We start from the raw sequence: 27,963 nt of genomic DNA on the forward strand, positions 1-27,963 counted from the left end.
ATGATGGGTAGACTGGAGCTGGTGAGAGCTTCAGTTCTCAGTGAGTCCCTCTTTGAGGATTCATCATTCAGTTGATTCTAGGATCTTGGCTTCCGGCTTTGTTGTATTGTTGTTGTTGTTTTTGAATTTTTTTATTTTATTCTGAACTTAAGAAATAAAACAAGCACTTTGTTTTTGAAGAGGATCAATGATATCAGAGGTGAGAGAGAAGGTGGAAGAGGCCAACTCCACTCCAGGTTACTGAAGGAAAAGACTGGGAAGATATGAGTAAAGCAGATAGTCTCTATCATCCTGTTCTATCATGATATATATCTCATCATATCCATTCTTGGTTTGCTACTCTAGAGACTTTGGGGAGTTTCCCTTTGGGTGAGATACAGGACATTGTCTCTTGGCCAAGTTCAGTTACTTCACTCTCAATGGAGGAGCTCCTTCACTCTGAATTTTCTGATAAATATTTTCCTATGTATACCTTTTCTGATTTCTGTTTTGCTCTGATTTGGATAAATTAATTTCTTTGCTATTCTCTATGTTCATTGTGGGAAAGGGGTCAAGCCTTGGATGTAGAGCTTGTGGCCTCCCTTTCCCCCCAAAATGACAGAATAACTTTTTAAAAATTTCAAACCTATTTGTCTTTTCTTTCCCCATTTTTAAAACCTTTTTTTTTTCTGCAAAAGAGACATCTTATAACAAAGTCAAGGAAAGGAGATTGCATGTCTAAGTACTCTCCTCACTCAATTCTGGGTTTCATTTTCAAGGTTGAATCACAATGAATGATAGTCTTTTTTCTAAGTCTTTTTTCCATTTCCTGGGGATTATTCATTTTTCTTTTGATTATGTATCAGTTCAAAGAGGCAACAATATTTGATAGAACACTAACATCAGCTTACCCTAATTTAGTAAACAATTGTACTTTTCTTTGTGTCATACAATGACTGTACCAGCAAATGTTTGACTCTTGCTAAGTTGTATCATATGCATGAGTTATTTGTTAGTATTGATGGCATGAATATTTCAGTCCTTTAAACCAATAAGTCCCATGGTTAGCACTAAGAAATGGAAAAGAGACTTAGAAATGAATGAACTTTGCCCACAATTTTGATATACAATACCATTTTGTTACCCTTTCCAAGAAGTGCCTGGTTTGACGTGTTTCTCATTATTGCCATGTAATTAGGGCTTAGCTCTCTCTCCCTCTCCCTCCAAACCTCCCTTTGTTTCTTCCCCCTTCCTCTCTTCTCCTCTCCTCTCTTTCTTCCCCTCTTCTCTCTCTCTCTACTAAAGTCTAACAAGAAGAATACTGACCTAGGACACCTCTGCTGAGAACCCCACTGCATAAAACAAACATGATACTATACTATTTTTACACAAAAACAGTGATTAAAAACTTATTTAAAAGGTTTTAGGTCTTAGCCTTTCTCATTTAGAGACGGAATAAAAACATTATAGGATTTCGATTAAACCTATCCTTTGACTTGACATCTTTTTTCCCATAAACATGTCAGACTCAGTATCACCTAAATAGAACTCCTTAGATTTCCCCCTAAACCCACCCTATCTTGAACTTTCCCTATAGCTATTGATGACTTTAGCATGTTCCTGGTCACCTAGGCTCTACTTAGCTACTCTTCCCACCCTTCTCTAATTATTTGTCAGATCTTGTTTGTCCTATTCCACATCTCACATCTGTCACTGTCTCCACTCACATGGTTTAAAGATGGATTTGGTTCAAACAGGGAGTAGATGCCCACTGTGGGAGGAAGCCTTCCTAATCAGACCCAGATGTTGTGGGGAAATCCCCAAGGTCATTTATAGATACTGAACTTGGGTAGAGGAATTTCCTCATTAGGACCAGAAATTGGGTGAGGGTTAATAATGGGGGACCCCAGAAATGGTTATTGGCTCATAGCCACTGTAGTAGGCTAGGAGCTTTGTCCAATCAGGAGCCATGATTATTTACGTGTTTGATACAGGGTTGGAATGAGTCAGGACAATAGGAAAGTATAACCTGTCTGTCATTGCTTATATGTTTATGGTCATTGGGATCATTTAACTTATACAACAAGATCAAACAATTTATTTAAAAAATCACAATGATTAAACATGGTCATCTTCCTATTTCAGTTATTTATCACCTCTCATTTGGTCTATTATAAAATCTCTATACTTATTCATACTTCTTTCAGTTTCTCCTCTCTCTAACACAGTTTTCATACAGGTGCCAGATGTGTATCCCCAAAACACAGATCTGACAACATCACTCTACAGATAACAGTGCTACAGTGGCTCCCCATTTCCTCCAATATAAGTTATAAACTTCTCAGCCTGGAATTTAAGCCTGTCTACAATCTAACTCCATCCTCCCTTACCAACATTTATTCATGTTACTTCCCATTCTGCACTCTTTATCCCAGCCAATAATTACCTTGTCCTTACATATTTATGTACCCATTGTTTCCCTCCAATAGAATGTAAGCCCCTTGAGGACATAAATGGTTCAATTATTTTTCTTTATGTACTTAGTATTTGCCACAGAGTTTTACATATAATAGGTGCTTACAAATGTTTATTGAATTGGTGAATTATACACTGGCCACCTACTCCTAGATTTGTTCTAGTCTGTCAATGCCCTGCTTGAAATGTCAGATTCAGAACCAGATACAGTGATCTGCCCAGTAAGATGGACTATTATTATTCCTGTCATCTCATATCATTTTTGTAATAATGAAACCTAAAGGTTTAAAAAAAATGTATTGATGTCTTAAAAAAAAACCCCATCCCAGTCATTTGCAGATATGTGCTTCCCCCTTCCTTTCAGCCTTACCTTATAACAAAGAAAATCAATTAAAGAAAACCAGAGACGTAGTTACCACGTCTGATGGTGTATGCACCCTTCTACACTCAATCTCCAACTTCTTCAGCAAAAGGTAGGTGGTGCCTTTCCTTATCCCTTCTTTGGGGACAATATTGCTCTAAATCAGGGGTGGGGAATCTGTGGCCTTGAGACCTTGAGACCACAGGTTCCCCACCCTGTTCTAAGTACTAGTTACAAGGCATTTAGCTTCCTTTCATTTTTTACTTATATTATAGTAATAGCTAGCATTTATATAGCACTTTAAGATCTGATGGATGCTTTACATGTTATCTCATTTGGTTCTCACAAAAACCCTGAGGTAGGCACTATTATTATCCCCATTTGGCAGACCACGAAACTGAGGTTGGGGAAGTTCAAGTGAATTGCCCAGGATCACACAGCTAGGGAGTGGCTGATGTAGGATCTAAATTCATATCTTCCAGACTTCAAGTCCAAGGCTCTACCCACTCCACCACCAAGCTGCCTATATTATTGCAGTCATTCTATATATTCTTTCCTTGCTTCTGTTTATTTCACTCCAGATTAGTTCCTACACACACCATGAGTTGTTTTAAGTTTTTTTCCACAGGTGAATTACACTGAGATCTCTTATTGAGATTGTAATGAACTCCATTAGTCTTTAGTTATTTCATTTGCTAATTATTTCTTTTTCTTAAATAGACAATGACTTTCCAGAATGCAAGGACAGTGCTTTATCCTGGCTTCATGTTATTCTCAGCACCTGTCACAGTGATTGGCTGCATAGGAGTCACAACAGAAACTTATTGAATAACTAAAAGTCAGCTGAGAGCATACTGGTCTTTAGAGAATGGGAAGCAGCCTTGTTGGACATGTTTGTCTGGCAGGGAATAGATTGCAAGTAAAGGGTAAGAGAGAAACTTGAATGTGGGGGATATAGGCAGCCAAAGGCAAAATTGGTTTACTTCACAGTTTTGCAGAGGACTGACTCTGAATCCAAGTAGAGCCATAACTAGGAATTTTGATGCCTGAGGCAAATTCACTAGAGGGAAGTGATGGAGTAGATAGGGGAGGAGATCTCAGACCTTGGATAAAGTTCACCTAGGGTGTGGGAAGGCCACAGGATCTGACTTCAGCTGGCACAAATTGCCAGTCCTCCAGGAAAGGACTTTCATGGGATCCAAGGCTTGACTGTATAACCCAGCATGAAGATGACAATTTGTCATCATCAGGTGTAGTAAGTCATGCCAGGACAGGAGGAGGCCAACTTCCCAGAGTTTACAGATGCTTTGCTTTTGCCACCCCAACCCTGACAGGAGTTAGAGTGGGGGAAGCAGCAGCGGTCAGGGGAGAGGTGGAATCAGAGGAGGACCAGCCTCTGGTGGCTTCATGGTATGGGACCCCAGAAATGATGGCCTGTGGCTAAATGAGAGAACAAAGGCAGTGAAGCCACATTGACTAGCCAGAAAAGGAACATGAGGCAAAGTATTGTCAGACTGGAAGAGGCACACCTTCTGGCACCTTCTGGCACCTTCTGGTACCTTTTAGCACCCTGAGCAATGCCCTGAACACTTCACCTTAGGTGTAGTTCTGAATCCAACCAATAACTGCCAAAGCAAAAAATAACTTGGGTTCAGAGAACCTGAGATTCCGAGAGGACAATCTTATTTTCTGTGTCCTCGAAAGATAGTGCTTGAAGGAGTGAACCATTCACATACACTGACACTCACTGATCCTCTAGTCCAGAGGTTTCAAAAATGTGGTCCTCAGCTTGAGTGCTGGGGAACACACACACACACACACACACACACACACACACACACACAAACACGTGAAATATTTAACAAAATAAATAAAAATACCATTGCTATTGTTCAGCCCTGTTCAACTCTTCATGACTATGTTTGGCAAAGATACTGGAATGGTTTGCTTTCTCCAGCTCATTTTACAGATGAGGAAACTGAGGCAGAGAGAATTAAGTGACTTGCCCAAAGTCACACAGCTAGTAAGTGTCTGAGGCCAGATGTGGACCCAGGAAGATGAGTCTTTCTGACTTCAGGCTTGACATCTAGCTGCCCCCAAAACACAATAGAACATACATAATGTTAATTTGTGGTTTTCTAAGTCAGTGTGCTACTGGGAAGAATCCTTACATACAGTTTAACTCCCTATTTCTATTTGAGTTTTGACCTCACTCCTCTAACTGACTCATTCATTGGATTAAACTAGGAATAGCAGAAGAATCAGAGATGGAGGGAATCTCCTCATGGATGCCTCCTTGGCCTGGAAACTATAGGACATTTCTTTATGCTGTGTACCAACCTACAGTCATTAAACAGGGCTTGGTTTTCCCAATGAGGGAGGATACAGGAATTGTAAGTGCATAGGGGGAGGGGTAAGAGGTCAACAAGGGGCAGAGGTAACTGAAGATCACTCTTTCTCACTTTTACTGTCTACTAGAGGAGCAGTCCACCTTTGGGCCAGGTATAGAACCAGAAGGGCTGGGGCAGCTAGGTGGCACAGTGGAGAGAGCACCCACCCTGGAGTCAGAAGGACCTGAGTTCAAATCTGGCCTCAGACACATAACACTCACTAGGTGTGTGACTCTGGGCATGTCATTTTACCCCAATTGCCATATATACATACACACACACACACACATGTATATACACATACACACACATATATAAACAAACAGAATCAGAAGGGCAGTAGTTTCCCTTTATATAGGGTATACCAAAGTCTTAATGTCATCTTAAACTATCAAAGATTAAAGATGTTTTGGGAGCTTAAAACTCCACTAAGATTTTAGGGACATCCTGTATTAATCTCCCAAATCTGTTATGTAGTAAAATGTTATAGACAGTGCCCACTACTTCTCTAGATCTGAGTTCTTTGGGGGACATATACAGATTAGCAAATGAGAAAATGTGACTACTAACTTTGATGAATCTATTTGGGTAGTGTCTTTTCTCTAAATCACATTCCCCCACTCCCACCCCAAAAAGGATTGTGCATTCAAACAACCCTTCCTTTCAGGGCCATGATAATAAAGCTGAAATCTGCGGAAGACAACACTTGCTCAAACACAACCATCACTTGACATTTTAGGCTGATCTCTGTGTGGGCTGAAATATGCAAGTGCATCTGCTTACCTGCTTCTTGGAATTCTCCTGAGGAATGACTTTTTCTCTTTTTTTGACAGGGCTAGAGAATAAATGTTCACGGTGCATTCTGGTAATGAGGGAAGTAACACACCACCCCCGGTGCAGGGCTTGGACTGGAAACCCTGACGAGATCTTTTCAGAGAAATAGGTCTGGGAATGAGGAGGAGAGGATTAGATTAGGACTCAGAAGCTGAGGGCTTGAATTCTTATTTCTTGCATTAGCTTGCTATAGGAGTTTTTAGAACAGATCCCTACAGGGTGTCTTCATTGTTAACATACTGAGAAAGCAGTACTATTGGAGAGAGGTCTGGAAAGGAACACCTGCAGTCAATAACACTGAGGACCAACCAAACCAGTCTCACTGCCATGCTCATTGTCATGCTGGGGCATCTGCAGCCAGTATATAAAAGATGCCAGGGTTTTGCTGCTATAAAATGTTTTAGAAAGAGTGTATGAGAAGCAAGAGTCAGTTAGGATTTGTGCAAATAGTTCAGTGGGCTAGGTGAGGTACTAACCTGCAGCTCCTGGGTGCTTTCTCTTTGTACCTCTATGTAACTCTTGGCTAGTTTCCAATATACCAGAAGAAGTGTCTGAGAGCATTAGTAGTATCTATGACCTTGGGGTCTGCTACTATGTCATTGGGTTGCGTCAGCATGTAGACATAGCACTTACTATTGGTGAATCCGGAAGATGATACTTTGTGCCCCAGTTTTAACTTAGAGTTGCATATCTGACTGTGTCCTCTGAGCTAAGTGGTAGGAGCACTGGAATGTGACGTTAGCTGTGCAAATTAACACAGGATGGTAGAAAAAAGTCAGGGACTTGCCTGAGCTCTTCCATATTTCCCTCCTAACAGCTTTAAATAATGCCTCAAAACAAATTCTGGAGGGGCAAAACCCACAAAAGGATGGGCCGAAGCAACTTTCTAGCCTAAGACAGCTTAGAAGGTTGACAGGAAAGGTCTATCACAAGGGGATGAAAGTGGAGTGCAGGCTGTGCTAGAGCAGACAGGGTCATAGGAAACCAGCAGCAAGCATCAGGGATGACTGAATCATCCAAGGCAGTGGCTGCTTCCAGAGCTCTCAACCCACAGAGGGTAAGGGAGTCAGATGACTGGTCAGAAGGAAATCACAAAGGTTCCTTTGCTGGCACTGTGTGCAGGACTCTGTTGCATCACCTATACCCAAATCCCAGTCACAGTCCCAGAGTGAGGAGGAGCACTAGTACACCAGAGCTTACAGCTTCAGGGGAGCAGGGACCCTGGTCATGGTTCCAGGGCAGAAAAGAATGCTTGTGGTCATTCACAGACCAGTGCACAGACCAGGAGAGTAGTAAATACATCCCTCTTTAGAACATAACACTTTGGAAGAACTGAAAGTTTACAAACCCCTAGAACTAACTCTGAAAACAGTTGTACAAAAAACCTGAAGCTTGGGACAGTATCTTGTCCATCCTAAGAGCCAAGACCAACTTTAATATAAAGTTAAAAGTCAAGAAATAGGCTGGAAAAATGAGCAAATAACAACAACAATAAAAGATCTTCACCATATAAAGTTACTATAGTGACAAGGAAAATCAAAACACAAACTCAGAAGAAGCAATAAAGTTAAAACTGCTACATCCAAAGCCTCAAAGGAAAATGTGAATTGATCTCATGCCCCAAAAGAATTTCTGGAAGAGATCAAAAAGGATTTTTAAAATCAAATAAGAGAGGTAGAGGAAAAATTGGGGGGAAAATGAGAGTGTTACAAGAAAGTCATGAAAAAAGAGTCAACAGCTTGGTAAAGGACACACAAAAAATACTGAAGAAAATAACAACTTAAAAAACAGAATAGGCCAAACGATAAAAGATGAACAAAAATCCATTGAAGAGAAGAATACCCTAAAAAGCAGAATTGACCAAATGCAAAAAGATATACAAAAATACAGTGAAGACAAGAGCTCCTTAAAAAGCAGAATTAGTCAAATGGAAAAGGAGGTGTAAATGCTCACTGAAGAAAATAATTCCTTAAAAGTTAGAATTGGGCAAGTGGAAGCTAATGAATCCATAAGACATCAAGAAGCAAAAAAACAAACTCAAAAGAATGAGAAACAGAAAAAAATTTGAAATATCTCATTGGAAAAACAAGTGACCTGGAAAATAGATCTAGGAGAGGCAACTTAAGAATTATTGGACTCCCTGAAAGCCATGATAAAAAAAAAGAACATCACCTTTCAAGAAATTATCAAGAAGACTGTCCTGATATTCTAGAACCAGAGAGTAAAATGGAAATTGAAAAAAAAAATCCACCAATCACCTCCTGAAAGAGATCTCAAAATGAAAACTCCCAGGAATATTATAACCAAATTTCAGAGCTCTCAGGTCTCAGGTCAGAATAAGATATTCTGCAGGGAAGAGGAGATGGGATTACAACCAAAAATCATCTACCCAGCAAAGCTGAGTATAATCCTTTGGGGGGAAAATAGATATTCAATGAAATAAAGGACTTTCAAGCATTCCTGATGAAAGAACCAGAGCTAAATAGAAAATTTAACCTTCAAATACAAGACTTGAGAAAGGTAAACATGAAAGGGAAATCACAAGGGATTTAGTAAGGTTAAACTGTTTACATTCCTACACGGGAAGATGATACTTGCAACTCTTAAAAACTTTCTTATTATTAGGGCAGGTAAAAGGACTATACATAGGCAGAGAGCACTGGTATGAGTGAGCTGAATATGAAGGTAAGACACCTAAAAAAAAATAGAATTAAGGGACGAGAAAGATAAATGCAGTGGGAGAAGGGGGATAGGAAAAGTGGAATGAGGGTAAATTATCTCACGTAAAAGAAGCACGAAAGGAAATGCCTTTACAGCGGAGGGGAAGATGGGGCGGTAGGCGAGAATGTTTGACTTGTTCTCCCATCAGAATTGGCTCAAAAAGGGAATGATATACACACTCAGTTTGGTATAGAAATCTATCTTACCCTACAGGAAAACAGGATGGGAAGAGGATAAGAGAAGGTGGGTGGTGGCTGATAGAAAGGAGGGCAGATGGGGGGAAGCAGTAGTCAGAAGCAAAACACTTTTGAAGATGGACAGTTCTGAAGGACTTAAGAAAAATGCTATGCATCTCCAAAGAAAGAATTGATAGGGTCTGAATGCAGATCAAAGCATACTTTTAAAAATCTTTCATTCTTATTTTTTGGTCTGTTTTCTTTTACAGCATGAGTAATATGAAAATATATTTTGCGTGATTACACATGTATAACCTATATCAAATTGCTTGCCTTCTCAATTAGGGAGAAGGGAAGGGAGAGAGGAAGAGAATTTGGAACTCAAAATTTTAAAGAAATGTATGCTAAAATTGTTTTTACATGTAATTGGGAAAAATAAAATATTAAACAAATATTTTCCTAAAAAAGAAAAAAAAAAGAAAGAGATCTGAACTTTGGAAGAAATGGAGAGGAGTATGGGGTGGGTTAAGGGCATACCAAATATTGTAGTTACCAAAGGTGGGATGAAATCATTGTGTGGAAGGAGAAATGAAGAGTGACACTCTTTAGCAGCAATAGTGGAGGCTGTCATTTTATGAGATGTGGGTGCCTCTTTTGAATGAGACTGTCTGTGGAGGGCACATTTTTTCAATAGAATTGTGCAATAGTCACGGATGCCTTCTGAACACTGGAACTAGTGACAGCATGATCTTGGCAAGATGTGTACTGTGCTAGATTCTTTGGTAGCTTGAGTAAAATCCCCATGAGAACTGTGTAGCAGCAGGCTTCAAATATAGCAAAAAATGATTATTTGGGAAAGAGCTCTGACAAGGGGTTATTCAGCTTTCCAGACCTGGGAGCATATTTCAACAGCAATAAAAATTAAATACACACACATATACACATATGTGCGTCTATATATACATAATTATATCTCACATATACCATATATATGTCCTCTCTCTTTCCATGTCTCTGTCTCTCTCTCTGTCTCTCTGTCTCTCTCTGTCTCTGTCTCTCCATACATATGTATATCTTGAGGCAGCAAGATGGCAGAGTGGATAGACTACTGGGAGGAAAACTCATCTTTCTGATTTCAAATCTGGCCTCAGATACTAGCTGTGTGACCCAGGGCAAATCATTTAACCTTGTCTGCCTCAGTTTCCTCATCTTTAAAATGAACTGGAGAAGGAAATGGCAAACCACTCCAGTATTTTTGCCAAGAAAATTCCAAATAGGGTCATGAAGAGTCAGACATGACTGAAAACGACTGAACAACAAGTATATGCCTCATTGTCTTTCTCTCCCTCTTTTTATATTTATATGTATATATGTTTTATATATATGTATGTAAATATATTGTGTCTGTGTTAACTCTACCCTTGGAAACAACACAAAGTAACTCTAATCTCTCTTCCATGTGAAAACCATTCCAATATTTGAAGATAAGCCATCATGCACCTACTTCCAAATTTCTCTTTTTCAGGACACAGGGGCTCAGTTCTTTTATTTATTTCTCACATGCCATCATTTCAAATCCCTTCATCATTCTAACTATTCTCTGGACATGCATCACCTTATCATTGTGTCTCGTAAGATTCCCAGGCCTGAATGCAGGTGTCCAGCTGTGGACTGACTATCATAGAGTAGAGTAAGACTGCTACTTCTTGTGATCCCACCACTGTAAGACATTATGCATGGTAGCTATTTAAATATAATGAAATGACTTGCCTGAGTGTGGCATTAATAGACATCTGATCTGAGATCTGGCCCAGTTCTATCCAGGGGAAACTGCTTTCTTTTGTGAAGAGCAGGAAGAGGGCCATGATTGTATGCTTACTCCTATTGTTATCTATTTCTCTAAAGAGGAACTGGTTTATAATTATATCTATCTACCTCATTTCAAATCATTGGTAGTTTAGGACATAGATATCAAACTCATTAGAAAATACAAATGGATTTCTATGGGTAGCAAATCGACTTGGAAAGTCACAAATGAACACTATGTGGTATTGTATTTTTGTTTATTTTGTTAAACATTTCCCAATCACATTTTAATCTGGTTTGGGAACACACAGGAGTTTTGCAGCCCTCTGGTCTAGGGGTATGATATTTTAAGGTCTCCAAGATCAATCCCACTTTTCCTGATTGCTCTTAAGGAAAGGATAAAATTTAGCTTACTCTAACCAGTTTAACTCTCCCTTCAACTACTGATTATACAAACGTCAAGAACAGCTAGTAAACCCTGTTATCAAAGTAAACAATAAACAAATTCAGGGAAATTACACAGATTATAGTAAATCAAATAATGAACAATAGTAAATGCCTACTGAGATTGAGATTAAGATCTCTACAGAATTCAGAAAAGAGAATGGTTTCACATGAAGGAGGTTTGCACTTAGCAGTCTCTAGGGTTGTAGATAAGGGCGTCAAGGAACATGATGGGGGCTGGCTTCTCCTACGTGCTTTCTTGTCCAAGGGTAACCATTAATAAGTTCACATGTCACCTCACTTGACTGTTCTGTCTCAAAGTCTTCAAAACATTCCTGAAAAGTTTAGCTTTATACCTGTTTTCAGGCCTGGGAACCTAACAAGGCACATTGAAAAGGTGATACATGTCCAGAGGATAGTTAGAATGATGAAGGGATTTGAAATAACGTCATGTGAGAAACAAATAAAAGAGCTGAGTGCTTGTATCTTAGAAAAGAGAAAATTTGGAAGTGGGTCCATGATGGTCGTTTTCAAATATTGGAATGGTTTTCACATGGGAGAGAGATTAGAGCTACTTTGTGTGGGTTCAGAGGGTAGAGGTAACACACATTTGTATACATATACACATACATATATAAACATACTCACAAAGAAATATGAAGAGAGAAGAGAGAGATAACGAACAAATAATTAGCATTACAACTCAGCATTGTCTTAGCTAGTCAGGCGTCATGCCTCATGTGACATATGCGGCTCATAGCTTCACCAGGCTATGCCTTAGAAAAGCTCCCCACGCTTGGGGGGAAGTCGGGGTATAACACTATGCCTTTGGTTAATGAATCCTAAGACAGTGTTAACTTTTAAAATAGCTTTATTATTAATCACATTACTGACCATTACTGTGTCTGGAGTCAATAAAACTCCTAAACCTGAATCATGAACTTAACAAAACTTATCAGAAATATCATAGCAGTGATTCCTATAGAGTGTGCTTTGGACTAGGTAGCCAGCTCTCCAATTCTGTGCTTCTGTGACCTGTGTCCTTGACACATCTCCCCTTGGGCTACACTTTTGTTGCTGATTTTTAAAGACTGAAACCTTATGCTTAAGGCTTAACACATCCTTATTCCATTTTACCTTAGATTTAGCTCATGTATACTAAGTCTGTCATCTGCTTCTGGTGCATTAGCTTTAAGTCATCAGTAAATTTGATAGATATGCCTTCTATATTTTCATCAAGTCACTTACACAAATGTTGAATAGGGGCTGCTAGGTGGCGCAGTGGATAAAGCACCGGCTCTAGAGTCAGGAGAACCTGAGTTCAAATCCGGCCTCAGACACATGATACTCACTCAGCTGTGTGACCCTGGGCAAGTCACTTAACCCCGATTGCCTCAACAAAAACAAACAAACAAACAAAAAAAAACAGAAATGTTGAACAGAATAGAATTGAGAACTAAGTCCTATAGCATGCCATTAGAGACCACCCTCCCAACTGGATACTGCTCTGTTAACATTTTGTGTTTCAAATAATCATATATCTGCCTGACTCTCCCATTATCTATCCCACATATTTCAGTATTGCCCACAAAGACCCCATGAGGAATTTTGTCAAAAACCTTGTTAAAATCCAAATAAACCCTATCTACAGAATTCTCTAGACTTACCAACTTATTAACCTTGTCCCCCAAAAAATGGAAATGAAGCTAGTCTAGCATTTTCTTGGTGATAAAGAAGTTTGGACTTGATTGCCAAATAATGGGAAGAAGAGATGTAGCACATTTTTAAGGCTTTTAATTACTACAACCACCAAATCCTCTGGGATATGGGAACTCAGTTATCATTTTTCTTGAAACCTTCTCCTCCCTTGCTTTTAATGGTGCCATTTTTTCCTGATTCTCCTCCTGTGTCTTACTCTTCTGATCTCTTCTATATATTTTTCTTCTCTTCTGTATACTGTCTATATATTTTCCTTACCTCTTCTGTTACTACATTCAGACTTAATAGTTCTTTCTTAGAAGTGGATACCAATTTTTATCATGAATCCTTTGGAATTGTCTTGGATCATTGTATTTATCATAATAGCTTAAGTCTTTCACAGTTCATTATCATTAAAATATTGCTATTATTGTACATAATGTTATCCTGGTTCTGCTCACTTTACTTTGCATCCATTAATGTCTTTCCAGGTTTTTCTGAAACCATCCCCTTCATCATTTCTTATAGCACAATAGTATTCTTTCATAGTCATATACCACAACTTGTTCAGGTATTCCTTAATTAATGGGCATCCCCTTAGTTTCTAATACTTTGCCACTACAAAAAGAGCTGCTATTTAAATATTTTTGTACATATGGATCCTTTCTCTTTTTCTTTGATCTCTTTGGAACACAGATCTACTAGAGGTATTGCTGGGTCAAAAGGTTTTTAAGCTTTATACCTCTTTAGTCATAGTTACAAATTGTTCTCCATAATGGTTAGACTAGGTTACAACTCCACCAACAGTGCATTAGTGTCCTTATTTTTCCATATGATCTCCAGCATTTGTTATTTTCTTTTTCTGTCAAATTGGCCAATCTGAAAGGTGTGTGGTGATACCTCAGAATTATTTTAATTTACATTTCTCTAATCAATAGTGTTTTAAAGTATTTTTTCATGTGACTATTGATAGCTTTGATTTCTTCTCCTGAAAACTACTTATTTATACCCTTTGAACATTTATTAATTAGGGAATGGCTCTTGTTTTTTTTTAAATTTTGATTATTTCCAAATATATTTGAGAGATGAGACTTTTTTTCAGAGAATTTTTCTGTAAAAATACCCTCTTTCCCAGTTTCCTGCTTTCTTTCTAATTTTGGCTGCATAGGTTTTGTTTGTGCAAAGCCTTTTTTAAATTTCATGTAATTAAAATCATTCATTCTACCTCCCATGAGCCTCTCTATCTTACAAACTCTTCCCTTATCTATAAATCTGATAGATTTTTTTATGCTACTTGAATTTGTTTATGATATTTCCTTTCATATTTAAGTCATGTACCCATTTTGATATTATCTTGGTGTAGTGTGAGATGTTGGTCTATGCCTACTTTCTGCTAAACTGCTTTCTAATTTCTCAGTAGTTTCGTCAAAGAATGCGTTCTTGCCCCCAAAGCTTGGATCTTTGGTTTTAACAAACACTAGATTAATATAATTTACTTCTGTATGTTGTATACTTAATCTATTCCAATCACTCTGTTTCTTAGGCTGTACCAGATTGTTTCAATGATTATCACTTTATAGTATAGTTTGAAATCTGGTACTATTAAGTCATTTTCCTTCAATTTTTTTTTATTCATTTCTTTGATATTCTTGACATTTTGTTCTTCCAGACAACTTTTGTTATTAATCTTTTCTAGCTCTATAAAATAATTTTTTGGTAGTTTGGTTGGCATGGCACTGAATAAAAAAAAGTTTAAAATTTTGTGTTTGTCATAATGGTTTAGCCTACCCATGAGCAATTAATATTTTTTCCAATTGTTTTATTTGTGTGGAAAGTGTTTTGTAACTGTGTTCATATAGTTCCCGGATTTATCTTGGCAGGTAGACTCCCAAGTATTTCATACTGTCTACATTTTTTGAAATTTCTTGTTCTATCTCTTCCTGCTGAGTTTTATTGACAATATATAGAAAAGCTGATGATTTATGTGGATTTATTTTATTTCCTGCAACTTTGCTAAAATTGTTAATTGTTTTGATAATTTTAGTTGATTTTCTAGAATCTTCTAGGTATAGAGTCATATCATCTGCAGAATAATAGTTTTGTTTCCTCATTGTCAATTATTCTTTCAATATTTTTCTTGTGTGTGTGTGTGTGTATTTGTGGATGTGGATGCGTGTTCTTTCCCTCTTTGAACTTGTTCAGATGAGAGTGAGATTCAAGCATTGCCTAGACTCCTCCAATTTCCCCTCCATTGTAAAAAATTATCTTTTGTAGGGCTCTTTTATTTCTTCATTTTTCCTCTTCCTTTCCCCTTCTCTCAGTACATTCCCCTTTCTCACCCTTCTATTTTTCAATTAGAGTTTTTCTGGGATAAAAGAGACATGTGTATGTTTATTTCAAAGCAAAAGGGAAGAAGCCTATGGTCATTAAGAGAGAGAGAGGGAGTGAAGATTCTCTAAAGGAAACATGTATCTGTGAGAGAGCTACTGCAAAAGGACAAGAAGAAATGAGATTCAGCATAGCAGTGAAGAGGTCAGTTTTTGCAGGGAGGAAAACAGTTCTTTCTCTAAGATCTAATTATTCCAGTTAATGTGTGGTTTACTTCTCTGAACTTTTCAGATTAATTACTCTAACCTTCTTCATTTTGACTTGAGAAGATCTCTGACTCCTAAACTGTGATGTTTAAGGACAGGCATCAATTAGGGTCCTAGAATCACAGGAAGAGCTAGGAGGGAAATTCTAGATTGTCTGAGCTCATTTATTCACAGACTATTAGAGCTAGAAGTGTCAGATGAGGAAACTGAGGCCCAGAGGTATGAAGTAATGATAAAGGACACAGAGCTGTTACCAGTAGAGCCTGGGCTTTCTGATACTTCATCACCAGCACTCTTTACACTACAATCATGTGATTTGTGATATTTTTTTCCATCTTGAAATATGGCTTTGCCTTAAAGGGCTATGCTTTATGGATCCATCTTGACTTCTCATATTGGAATATAGGCAAGCCGTCCCTGAAAGTCAGACAGGTCACCTCAGAGAGTTCTCAATGCCAGCAGGAGATAACTGAACATCTCAGAGGGAGGCTCTGCCTCTCTGAGTCAGTATACTATCCAAAATGTCACTGCCTGCAATTTTAGAGCCTGCTGGAAGCATGCCTCTTGGAAAAGACGCCAAATTAGTGGCAGATTGAGAAATGTGTGTGGTACAGGGGTGTCAAAATGAGAGAGAACTTAGATCCAATAGTTCTGAAGCAGCATCTGTAGTCTTGGCCAAGATTTCAGTTTCCTGATTTTCTTTATAAAAAAGACATCAAGATGGTGGTGGGGAAGGGTACATAAATGCAGATGTACCTCTCTTTCTAAAGTACATGTGCCTTTTGTAAACAATGGTCTGGAAAGTGAATTTCTGAATATTGAATTTTGTGTTCTAATTGGCTATCATTATAAAATTATCTACACATATGTATACACACACATATATTCTTTTAGGGAAAAATGATGATATTCTTCCCCACAAATGTAGAAAATAGGATCAGTCAGTTAATCAACATTTATCATTACTATGTGCCAGGCACTGTGCTAGGCAATGGGGATACAAAGAGAGGGAAAAGTCTCTGAGCTTTTATATAGCATCTACTATGATCCAGGCACTATACTAAATGCTTTTACAAATATTATTTTATTTGATCCTTCCAACAATCCTGGGAGATAGGTGATATCATCCCCATTTCATAGTTGAGGAAACTGAGGCAGATGGAGGGTGACTTGACCAAGGTCTCACTGCTTATAAGTTTCTGAGGCTGGATTTGAACTCAGGTCTTCCTGAAGTGCTTAATAAATACTTATTGACTGATCCCCCCTTTTTTTTGCATTTGAGGGGAGGAGTATCATTGTTTTTCCCTAAAAGAATATATATCTAATTTTATAATGAAAACCAATCAAAACATAGAATTTAGTATCTAGAATTCCAGTCTCAGAGCTTTATCCACTGTGTCACCTACCTGTCTTGTAATCTAATGAATGAGACAATATGCAAATAATTATGTACAACAAAACAATTCACAGGATAAATAGGAAATAATCAACAGAGAGAAGGCATTAAAATTAAGAGGGAATGGGAAAGGCTTCCTCTCAAATGTGGGATTTTAGTTGGAACTTGACGAAAGTCAACAAAGCCAGGAGGAGAGCATGGCGGGGGGTGGGGGGGAGACAGACAGAGAAAATGCCTGGATCTCAGGAACAAAACTTAAATCACAATGAATAAAATAAAATTATGATTTTGTTTCCATTATTATCTTATAATAATAATTATATTAAAATATGCCAAGGACCCACAATCTTATTACTGGGGATACCACCTCTCTGAATATAGATCACTAAACTTCTATGACTTAGTAGATGGTTTTTATGTGCTGCTGTGGCAAAAAACCTTTTCACCTTATAGCCAACCTGCTTGTGCATCTTTTGCTAGATTGTACCTCTGAAGACTGCCCATCAGTGGGCTGTACCCAAAGCCTTTCCTTCTGGGTAACCTTGCTAGAGTTTATACTCCATTGGCCCAGCCTTCAAGAAACCAAGGTCACCTTAATGCCAGTATGAGAATCAGAACAGTACTTTGTGGGGGCATGTATCAGTGAGTCACAACATAAAAACTCCAAGCATCCAAGGTTATTTTTACATTTAACACAATAGCTTAAAAGTATAAGAACCATGACAGTTTGGCCAAAAAAAATGCAGTCATGAAAATTTGCCTATTTCCTATCTACCCTCTTCTTCAATATACCACATTAGGACTATGTTTGTGTTACTCAGTCTGCTTTTCTAGTACTGTGGGTAAGTTGGTGATTTTTTAAAGTCTTTGGATTGAGTTGAGCTAACAGAAGGAGGCCCTGAAACAGAAAGCAACAACAACATACTTATCAATCAATAAACATTTATTTATTGTTGTCTAGTCGTGTCCAATTCCTTGTTACCCCCAATGGACTTTTCTTTTTTTTATTTTTAGGCAATTGGGGTTAAGTGACTTGCCCAGGGTCACACAGCTAGTGTCAAGTGTTTGGTCTGAGGCTGGATCTGAACTCAAGTCCTCCTGACTTCAGGGCTGGTGCTCTATCCACTACGCCACCTAGCTGCCCCCCCAGTGGACTTTTCTTGGCAGAGATATTGGAGTGGTTTTCCATTTCCTTCTCTAGTTCATTTCACAGATGAGGAAACTGAGGCAAACAGGGTTAAGTAACTTGCCCAGGGTCACACAGCTAGTATCATTTACTAAGTATCAGGCACTGTGCTAAGTGCTAGGGTTACAAAAAGAGGCAAAAAACAGTCTTTGCCCTCAAGGATCTTACAATCTATGGTGTGATTTGTGCAAGGTTGGGCAGTCACGTCATAACCCTGTGCCCTACTTCCCTCATCTGTGAAAATGAAAGGGTTGAACTAAATGGCCTCTGAAGTCTTGCCAGCTATGGTCTCCATCCTGTTATTTAAATGAAATTAAATGGGTAAATAGAACGTGTGACAGAGCACACCCACCAAAACACGGGCTTGAAGGATGAGGATTTCCTATGCGGTGAGTATTTGGAAATGTGTATTCAAGAAGTGTCCTCTTTAAAAGCGAAGGAACAGCAGATACCTACGTCATTTCAGCATAATGCTCTTGTCTGTGCTCTCCAGTCAGCCACCTCTTAGTGAATGCCGAGGTGATTGGTAAAAAACAGAGCAGATGCAAAGCAATCCTGGCATCATCTCTGTGCCCGTTGACAGGGCTGAGAAGCTTTTAGACTCCACAGGAGGGCTGGTTCTCCAAGAGCAGTTGAAATTCAGTAGGGATGGCATAGGGTGAGTTGATGGAATCCTATGAAGAAAAATAGTTATTAAGTGATGGCTTCTATAGGTCAAGTCAAGTGGAGAGTAAAGCCAATGAACCCATTCTAAATTCATCTAATTGTGTTACCACCTAGCCCATCTTTTCCACAAGAATAGTATGAGACATTTTACTGAGTGCTTTCCTAAAACCCAGGTTAAGTTATAGTTGCATCACTTGCCTGATCCACCAGCTTAGTAGCTCTGCAAAAAAAGGGGGGTGTGTAGAGAGGAGGGGAAATACATTTAATCTGGCATAACCTAATATTGAATATTTTTTTTCAGAAGTACTATATAAATGTTAGCCATTATTGATGAAACCACTATGGTTCCATGTAATCACTACTCTTTTTTCCCCAATTATTTCCCAAGCATCTAATTAGTGATCTATTCTGGAATTTCCACACTGAAGCCAAGCTCATTGGCCTTTAGCTTGTAGGCTCTATTCTCTTCCTTTGTGGGATACTGGGGAGAATGTTTTTCCCTTCTTCTGTCTTGCAGCACCTCTCCCATTCTTTATGATCTTTCAGGCATTACTGGCAATGGCTCAGCCATCGCATCTACCCATTATTTCATCACCTGAGTGTGTGGGTATCTCTGGACCAGGCGACTTAGATTTATCACAGACAGCGAGGGCCTGTTTTACTCTATTCTTACTTATCAGCTCCTTGTTGGTCATTTTTATTCTTGTTTTCGGTGCATTTCCATTCTCCTTGATAGAGAAGCCAATTTAGAATAAGAATCCTATGTAAGCACAGCATAGGAAAAAAAAAGATTGGACTGGGGATCAGAAGACCCTAGAACTACTCATTGATCCTCCCTCATATTATGTGTCTTTAATTGAATAATGAGGAGATAGGCCTGGAGTTCTTCTGAGGTCCTCACATTTCTGATTCTGTGAATCCTAGCTTTGCCACTTACTAGTTGTATGACCTTTTTTTCTCAAATCATTTTACCTCATTCTGTTTCAAACTCCATGTGTATAATGAGACAGCTAGGTGGTGCAGTGGATAGAGTGCTGGATCTGGGATCAGGAAGACTTGAGTTCAAATGTAGCCTCCGACACTTACTAGCTGTATGACCCTAGGTAAGTCACTTAGCTCCTGTTTGATTCAGCATCCTAACCTGTAAAATGGAGATAATAAAAGAACCTCTTTCCCAGGGTTCTTGTAAAAATCAAATTAGATAATATTTGTAAAGGCCTTAGCACAGTGTCTGGAACATAATAGGTGCTATATACATGTTGGCTATTATTATTAATGAGAATTGTACTTTTTACCTTACAGAGTTCTTATAAGGAACAAATGAGGCATTGTCTAGAAGAGCACTTTGAGACTGCAAAAGAACAATGTGAATGTAAAAACAGCAACAATAAAAGACATGTAGCACTTTAAGGTTTGTAAAATACTTTACTTATGAATTTACATATGTTAGGTCGGTTAGTCCTTACAATGACTCTGTGAGGAAGAGTTGTATTTTCCCTATTTAATAGATAGACTTAGAGAAATTTGTTACTTGCTACTGTCAGGGTCATGAGATAATTTTCTTCACTGGATCAAATTCTTTAAATAGCAAGTTATAGAACTGTAGTCAAAATAGTGCATTAATCTAAAAAAACCGACCCCCTGGGTTTGTTGATGTTGTTGTTATTTTTGGTCTCTGAGATCAGCAAGATTCATGTGTAACGGATTGCTTCAATTCTCATCCCCCCACCTTCCTCTAGTCCTTCCCTTGAAACCTCTGGAACTTTCTGTGCTGTATTGTTTATTATGGGGATCATCTGGCCAGTTCCTGATGTCTTTCTGCCTGTCACATCTGCAGGCAATGAGATGATGTTGCTAGAAATCACCCTTCTTTCCATAAAACCTCTAGCCCTTGCCCATATCATCGAACAGCCTTGATGTATGGAGGAGAGAACCAAGATTTTCCCATGCTATTCTAATAGTGATGACAGCCTTGCATAACCCAGGTACGTACCAAATCCAGAGGGCAGCCCCTTGCAAGGTCGTGAACTCCCTTCCTCCTTCTGCTGTGGTTTAAATAGTCCCAATGACTACTCCACTGATTGAAATTTGAAGTCATCATTTGCTCTGAACTCCTCTTTCCTTGCCCCATCCTAATCTCCTGTATGTTCCAAGTTAGGCCTCAAGCCCTCCTTTGTGTGAATTAAAAAGTGCCTTAATAAAGGCAGATCACTTTTAGCATCACTGTTGTTCTGCCTCTTCTGTAAAGGCCTTGTAATCCCCAGAGATACTGCAATGAACTGGGGTAAATAAGGACAATTTTATATAGGGTATTTTGGGGGACTAGAAACCATACTCTTGGACAGTAGGTCAATTAAGGCGGAAGCAGGTTTGTTTGTTTGTTTTTATATAAGAAGGTTTAGCACTTATCATAATCTCAACTCTTCATAAGCGTTTAAAAACATTTCTGGGAAGAGAAAAATTCTGTTTATTTGCTTGTAGCAAACCACATATAGGAAAGTAACAGCTTGGTGAGGTATCAGTGATTGCGTAAACCTTTGATGTTTACAGTACGCCCTTGGACTCTTTCTTAGGAATTGTTTTTGCTTAGCTCATAATGAAGAAATCTGCTAGAGTGCAGGAGTTGTCTATTTATGTACTTTTGGCTTAAAGTGTAAAACAGCTTTATCATTTACAGAGGGCCTGGAAAAATAATGAGTGAATATCTGTCAAAAGATCTGCGATTGGATAGCCTCACGAGTCAGCCTGGCATAGCAGACAGAAATCTGCTTCAAAGCCAAAAAACCTGCCTTCAGGTCCTGCCTCTGAATAAGGGCTATAGGACCTTGGGCAAGTCACTTAACTCTCACAGTTAAGCACTTAATAGTGCTCTAGGAAGCTCTCTAAGACTAGAATCTGCTGACCTGTGTTAGTGGGAGTTTCTTTTCCTTACTGTTTCTCGAACAAGACACTCCATCTTCCAACATCTTCACTGGCTCTCTCCCATGGCTAGAATTCTCTCCCTCCTCATCCCTCCTGGCTTTCTTCAAGTCTCAGCTTAAATCCTACCTTCCATAGGAAGCCTTTTCCAATCCCTCTGAATTTTAGTGCCTTTCCCCCTGTTGATTATTTCCAATTTATCCCGTACATGGCTTGACTGTACAGAGTCATTTCCTTATTGTCTCCCCCATCAGACTGTGAGCTCCTTGAGGGCAGGGACTGTCTTTTGTCTTTTTCTGATCCCTATTGCTTAGTATAGTTCTTGGAACACAATAGGCACTTAATAAATGTTTATTGATTATATCAGTGAAATCACAGGTCTAGTCTCTATCCCTAATGTAGCTCAAAGGAAGAAGTAATAAGCTAATGAACCAGATTAGACAGCAAGAATTGGAAAGAAAGGGCCCATGAAGGAATATATGCCCCCTCCCCAGCGGAAAAATGGTCAAAGGACACGTGACAAGATCTTTAAATACCATAAAGATCAGAGAAATGCAACTGAAAGTGTAATAGGGTCATAGACCACCCCCTTTTCTCCATTTGGAAATGAGTCTGGTAATCTGGTCATCAGGGCAGGCTGTGGTGAAGGACATGATAACTTGGGTGGTCTTTAAAAATCCACAAAGTCTGTGGGTTAGGATTAGCCAGGGGGATAGGACTTTTATGCCTTTAAATAACCAGGAAGCTACATCAGAAAAGTCTTGGTTACCCAGGTCTGGGAAAGGAGGGGGCAGCTTTATCTTCTTTTAGGTAAAACATCCTCATATTGCAAGTAGGAGAAAAGAAGTTTCATTAGGGAAATGATGGTTCTATAACCACTCTACCCTACCCCAAACCTATGGTGGTTGCTGGGACATGACAATAAAAACAAGTATGGTGCCTAGGCAAGCCTGAGCCTGGCCTCTTCTGCTTTGTGCTTCTTCCTCTTTGCCCAGATAACCAAAAATCAACCCCAAGATGAACATTAGGAGGCAACCTCATGATTCTGGGAGATCAGGAACTGGCTGGCAACAGGAGGAGTCTTCTACAACCATACCCTTCTCAGAGAAGATGACTGACAGGAGGATGAGGCCAAGTTTGCCTTGGCTTGCCAGGTGATGTGTTCTTTGAGGGAGTTGTTAAGACAGTACAGAGCTGAGGTGAAAGGGAAATAATTGCTCTGTTTTCCTACATTCTCATGTTTTCATGTTTCATATATAATTCTCCCAGGAGAGTATAATAGGAGTTATGAGTTACTGTTTTGTGCTTTAATTCTTTGTCACTTTGTCACTAAATAGCAGTCCCCTACCTGGTCTACCTGATAAGGATCTAGATCCTGGAATACTTTTCTGACTCCTTTTGGGGAGACCTCCGACATGAACATAAAGCTTAGGTTTAAGTGATTTTCCCTGTGGAAAGTGGAAGCATAAAGTGCCAGAGATAGTAAGAAGAATCATGACTTTAGCCAGGCTCTTCAGGTACAAACCCAATCTACTATAGTACAGAGCTTGAGCCATAGAGCCCTAGGCCAGAATTGATCTGTTGTTACAAGATAACTTTATTTTATAGGCAGCTAAGTGTCACAGTAGATAGAGCTGTGAGTCCTGGAGTCAGGAAGAGCATAGTTCAAATCTTTCCTCAGACACTTACTAGCTGTGTGAGCCTAAGCAACTCACCTAATCTTGTTTGTCTCAGTTTCCTCATCTGTAAAATGAGCTGGTGAAGGAAATGGCAAACCACTCCGGTATCTTTGCCAGGAAAACCCCAAATGGGGAAACAAAGAGTTGGAAATGACTGAACAACAACAACAGCAACAAACCTTAGTTTAAGATTATTAAATTAGCACACCTATAAAACATACTACAGTTCAACATTGGTAAGATTGTGAAGAAACAGGCTTTCTGTTGCTGGTAGGAATTTAGTCTGATGTAACCTTTTTCAAGAGCAACATGGATTCAGTGAGTCATAAAACTTATCATCCTTATTAGATAATAGGATTATAATTTAGCCCAGTATGCAGGAACTTTATCCCATCTTTTACCCTAAGGAACTCATTAAAAGAAAAAAATGGAGCCATCTATTAAAAAAATATTCACAGATGCTTTTTGTAATGGTGAAGAATTGGGGGGGGGACTCTATGTCCAAATTTTGGAGATTGAGTAAATTGATATATTTAATGGAATATTATGACAATATAAAAAATGACGAACATGAGAACTGAGGGTCTAAGACAGGGAAGTAAACTGATTGTCCATCAGAGAGTTCAAAATTAATGATATTTGACAAAAATTAGAAGTCTAGAGAGTTGACATTTTGTTTCTTACAAAACATATTCATGAAGCTTGCTTGGGTCTTATTGCAAAGGCTTCCCTACGCTAGTAATGAATGTCCACTTGATCCCAGGTGGGATCACTGCTCTCTTCTCTTAATTTAGCCATGACTAATGAGCCTTGGGTTTCTATACTGGGCAAATTTAGTCTTGGAGAATATTAATTAGGTAAGATAACTTAATAACCTTGGAACCCATCCCAGTCTGTGTTGGGTAGAATGTGTTTAAATGTACTTTTAATTACCTGAATAATGTTGGTATTTCTCTAAGTAGCTGCAACATCTAGATTCTGTGGAGGCCAAAATGTAATGCAAGAATAAAAGACTTTGTCAACGGCAAACAGACACAGTAAAAGCATGATTATGGGCACAGAGAGTGGATGGACCCATGACCTAGCTTTGCTTAGTTTTTGTTCTTTCTCAATCTCATTTGCAGGCAGTGGGAGAGTCTCTTAAGGCTGAAATAGACTTCCTAGCCTCAGCCTCTCACATGGTCCCCAAGGCATTTGGGGAGCAGCGAGGGGGGAGGGGAAAAAGTCAGGGTAGCATAGGGAGAAGGAAGAATTCAAAAAATGCAATTTTTGTGACATAGGATCAGAGGTTAAAACAGGAATTATATTGCTAGTTGTAGTTGCAAAATCCACTGAGATGACTGCGGTTAGAGTGCATGGTTTATGCAAAAGCAGTATATGTCTACTTTCTCGGCGCCCAGTTTCCAGCTCTGTTATGGGATCTTTGACACTGAAACACAGCCGATGCTTCAAATGGAAGTCAGAAAGGCTTCTAGTAACCGAGGAGAATCAGATTAGAGAGCAAAAGACAATTTGCTGTCTTTAGCACTTATGATGGGGCACATCTTGGATGTAAAGAAGGAAAAATAGAGTCCCTACATAAAGGTATGCATGTTTGTTTTTTTTTCAAGGAACTAGCAAAGTAACTTCTGAATGGACTTGGACCTGGGATACATGTTTTTATGTCAGCATAATGTTTCTCTTTCAATGGTAGATGCTTGTTTAAAATCTCACTTGATACAATTCATCTTGACAAATGAAGAACTTTTTGGTAGACAGAAAATCACCATCATTGCTGCTTTAATATGTCAACTTCTTTTCTCATGATGAGCTAGATTATTTTCCATGATAAAAGCTTTTTAATGGTAAAAATTAGATTGTCTCTGAAATGTGATTTGACTTTAAACAAACCAACCAACCAACCTTCATCAAATTGCGTTGTTGTTTTGGGCTCTGTCTTTCCTCATCCACTTTACTGAATCCCATGGGGGCATTTCTATTGATCCACTGCCATAATGAATCACTTCCTTTCAATCACTTTACCATAGGCTGTCTTATTATCTAGTCTCCTTTCCTCAGATTCTTCAGTTTTCTCTGCTGTGCTAAGTAATCTTCAGTTGCAGTTTATTTTCATCCTTCAATCATTCATTAGGAAATGCTACTGAGATGGAAGAAAACACAATTGGCTGATAGGAGCTCTGAGAATGAGAGTGAGAAACTGGTAAACATCTTTATTTCAGGGTAGAGAAAAACACTGAAGTGGAATGTCAGGTGGAACTCTCCGACACAGAGATGATGACGGAAAAAACTTTCCTAGGAGTGTGTGTGTGTGTGTGTGTGTGTGTGTATGTATGTGTGTATATGTGTATTGTGTGTGTGTGTGGAGTATGTTGGGGGACTGGGGTAAGAGCGGAGAGACATTCATAGGAACCTTTGCTTAGAGAGTAGAAAGGGACTACATTTGGCATTTGGGCGGGGAATGATCCAGGTTTATTCTAGCAGAATATCTACAATAATTCTGAACCTATTTACTATAGATTCTATTGACTTACAAATCATTTCTCTCACCAGTCAGCACCTCACTCTGTATTTTAAATACAAATCTAGCTGTCACTTAACAATAACAGCTAGCATTTTAAGTTCTGCGAAATGCTTCACAAATATTGCGTCATTTGAGCCTCACAACAACCCTGCCAGGCAGGTTCTGTTATTATCTTCATTTTACAGGAAACTGAGGAAGACAAAGGTAAAGTGACTTTCCCAAATGAGGAAGGATTTGGGCTGGGGTCTTTCTGATGCCAGGTCCAGTGTTCTATCTGCTGCCCCACCACCTACCCACCTAGATACTGGTTTACTTCCTTCTAGAAAGGAGTCATACCTTTGAAGGGTCTAGAATCCTGTGGCTGCTCCAGGCTGTATTGCTAATGAGTTACATGACCTTGGGCGAAAAGAGTTGGCTTAGATCATCTCCAAAGTGCCTTCTAGCTCCAATGTTTTTGAAGCTTTGGTCTTCAGGGAGGAAATAGACGAGAAGGCTCCAGTTACTCATATTTACTTAACAGGCATGAAGAGCTGAGACCTTGCCCCAGACGCAAATAGAACCCACATAGGCTTCTGGCGGCTGAACACACTTTAAAACTGCAGAAGTCATCTTCCGCTATTCCATGGCTATTCTCCCTTATTGATTTCCTGGCTCAATGAAAGGGCATTTAGAGGTCATGTACCAAGATAATCTTTGAGATCATCTTAACTACCTTTAGAAAAAGGTATTTCTCCCATTCAGGAGAGCCAAGACTGCTGCTCCCAACCCAAGTGTTGCTAATAAGCAATAGCCAGTTTGATTGCTTTTGTCTCTATGTGACAGGGCAACTAGGTGGTGAAGTGGACAGAGTGCAGGCCTAGAGTCAGGAAGACCTGAGTTCAAATTTGGCCTCAGTCACTTATTAGCTATATGACCCTGGACAAGTCACTTAACTCTTAACTCAGTTTCCTCACCTGTAAAATGACCTGGAGAAGAAAATGGTAAGCCACTCCAGTATCTTTGCCAAGAAAACCCCAAATGGGGTCATGAAGAGTTGGACATGACTGAACAACAAGTCTCTATATGACAGGCATGCCGTCAAAGCCCTTCTGCGTAGATGGAGGCAGCTGGCCCCATTATCTACTCTAGTCTCTCAATTGCTTCTCATATAACAGGGAAGCTCTGCGTCTTCTATTAAGATGGTCTTGATCATGCTTGGCTGTGGGTGAGGTGTGGGGAGGGAAAGACATACAAATTGAATTTTATAACCCCCATTAACAGTTATGACTCACACATGCTCATATTGCTGCAGTAATTAGAGCAGCTGGAAGACAAGAACACAATCCCCGTGCTATGGCTTGATGGTGCTGCTGTTTTATTTAATGCCAGAGCTGTAAGTAAGTTTTGACAAATGAATCTGAACCATTGGCATCATACCATTAATTACCGTTGAGTGAGACTGTGGATGAGGTGAAATCTGCCATGTGAGTAGTCCTCGGGGGAAGAGGAAAGACCTATGATGCCAGATGTATTCTCATTTTTCTGTCCTAAGGAAGTACTGACTAAGGCGGAAAAGGAAGAGCAACTCAGGTCATAGTTTACAATGCACAAAAGGGGAGTGGGAAGTTAGTGTCATTCATTCATTCATTTACTTATTGGTTTATTTCTTTATTTTTACTAATTCATTAACTCACTTCATATGTTCAATCTAGGCAATGAATAATGATCATTCAGCTTTTAAAATGAATCTTTGGACCTGAATTTTCTACTCTGGCTACCTACAGTAATCAAATGAGCTGGATGATTGCCAATTCTCCTATCCCTTTTGTATGGTGTAGCCAGAGCCTCTGGTTTTAGGATCATAGCAGATTGAATATACATACATGCATACATGCATACATACATACACACATATATAATGTATGTATGTATATATGTGTATAAAAATGTATGTGTGTGTGTGTGTAATGTATGTGTGTGTGTGTGTGTATCACTAAAGGGAAACAAAAGCATGATATAAAGGTACTGTTCCGAGAGTCAGAAAAACCTGGGTTTTAGTCTTGGTTCTGCCACTAGTTAGGAGTGTGATCTTGAGTAAATCACTATGTTACTTAGTTTCTTTCTACAGAAAATGAGAAA

Source organism: Vombatus ursinus, unplaced genomic scaffold (genome assembly GCF_900497805.2).
Source record: "Vombatus ursinus unplaced genomic scaffold, bare-nosed wombat genome assembly UNPS02014828.1, whole genome shotgun sequence".
Lineage (NCBI taxonomy): Eukaryota > Metazoa > Chordata > Mammalia > Diprotodontia > Vombatidae > Vombatus > Vombatus ursinus.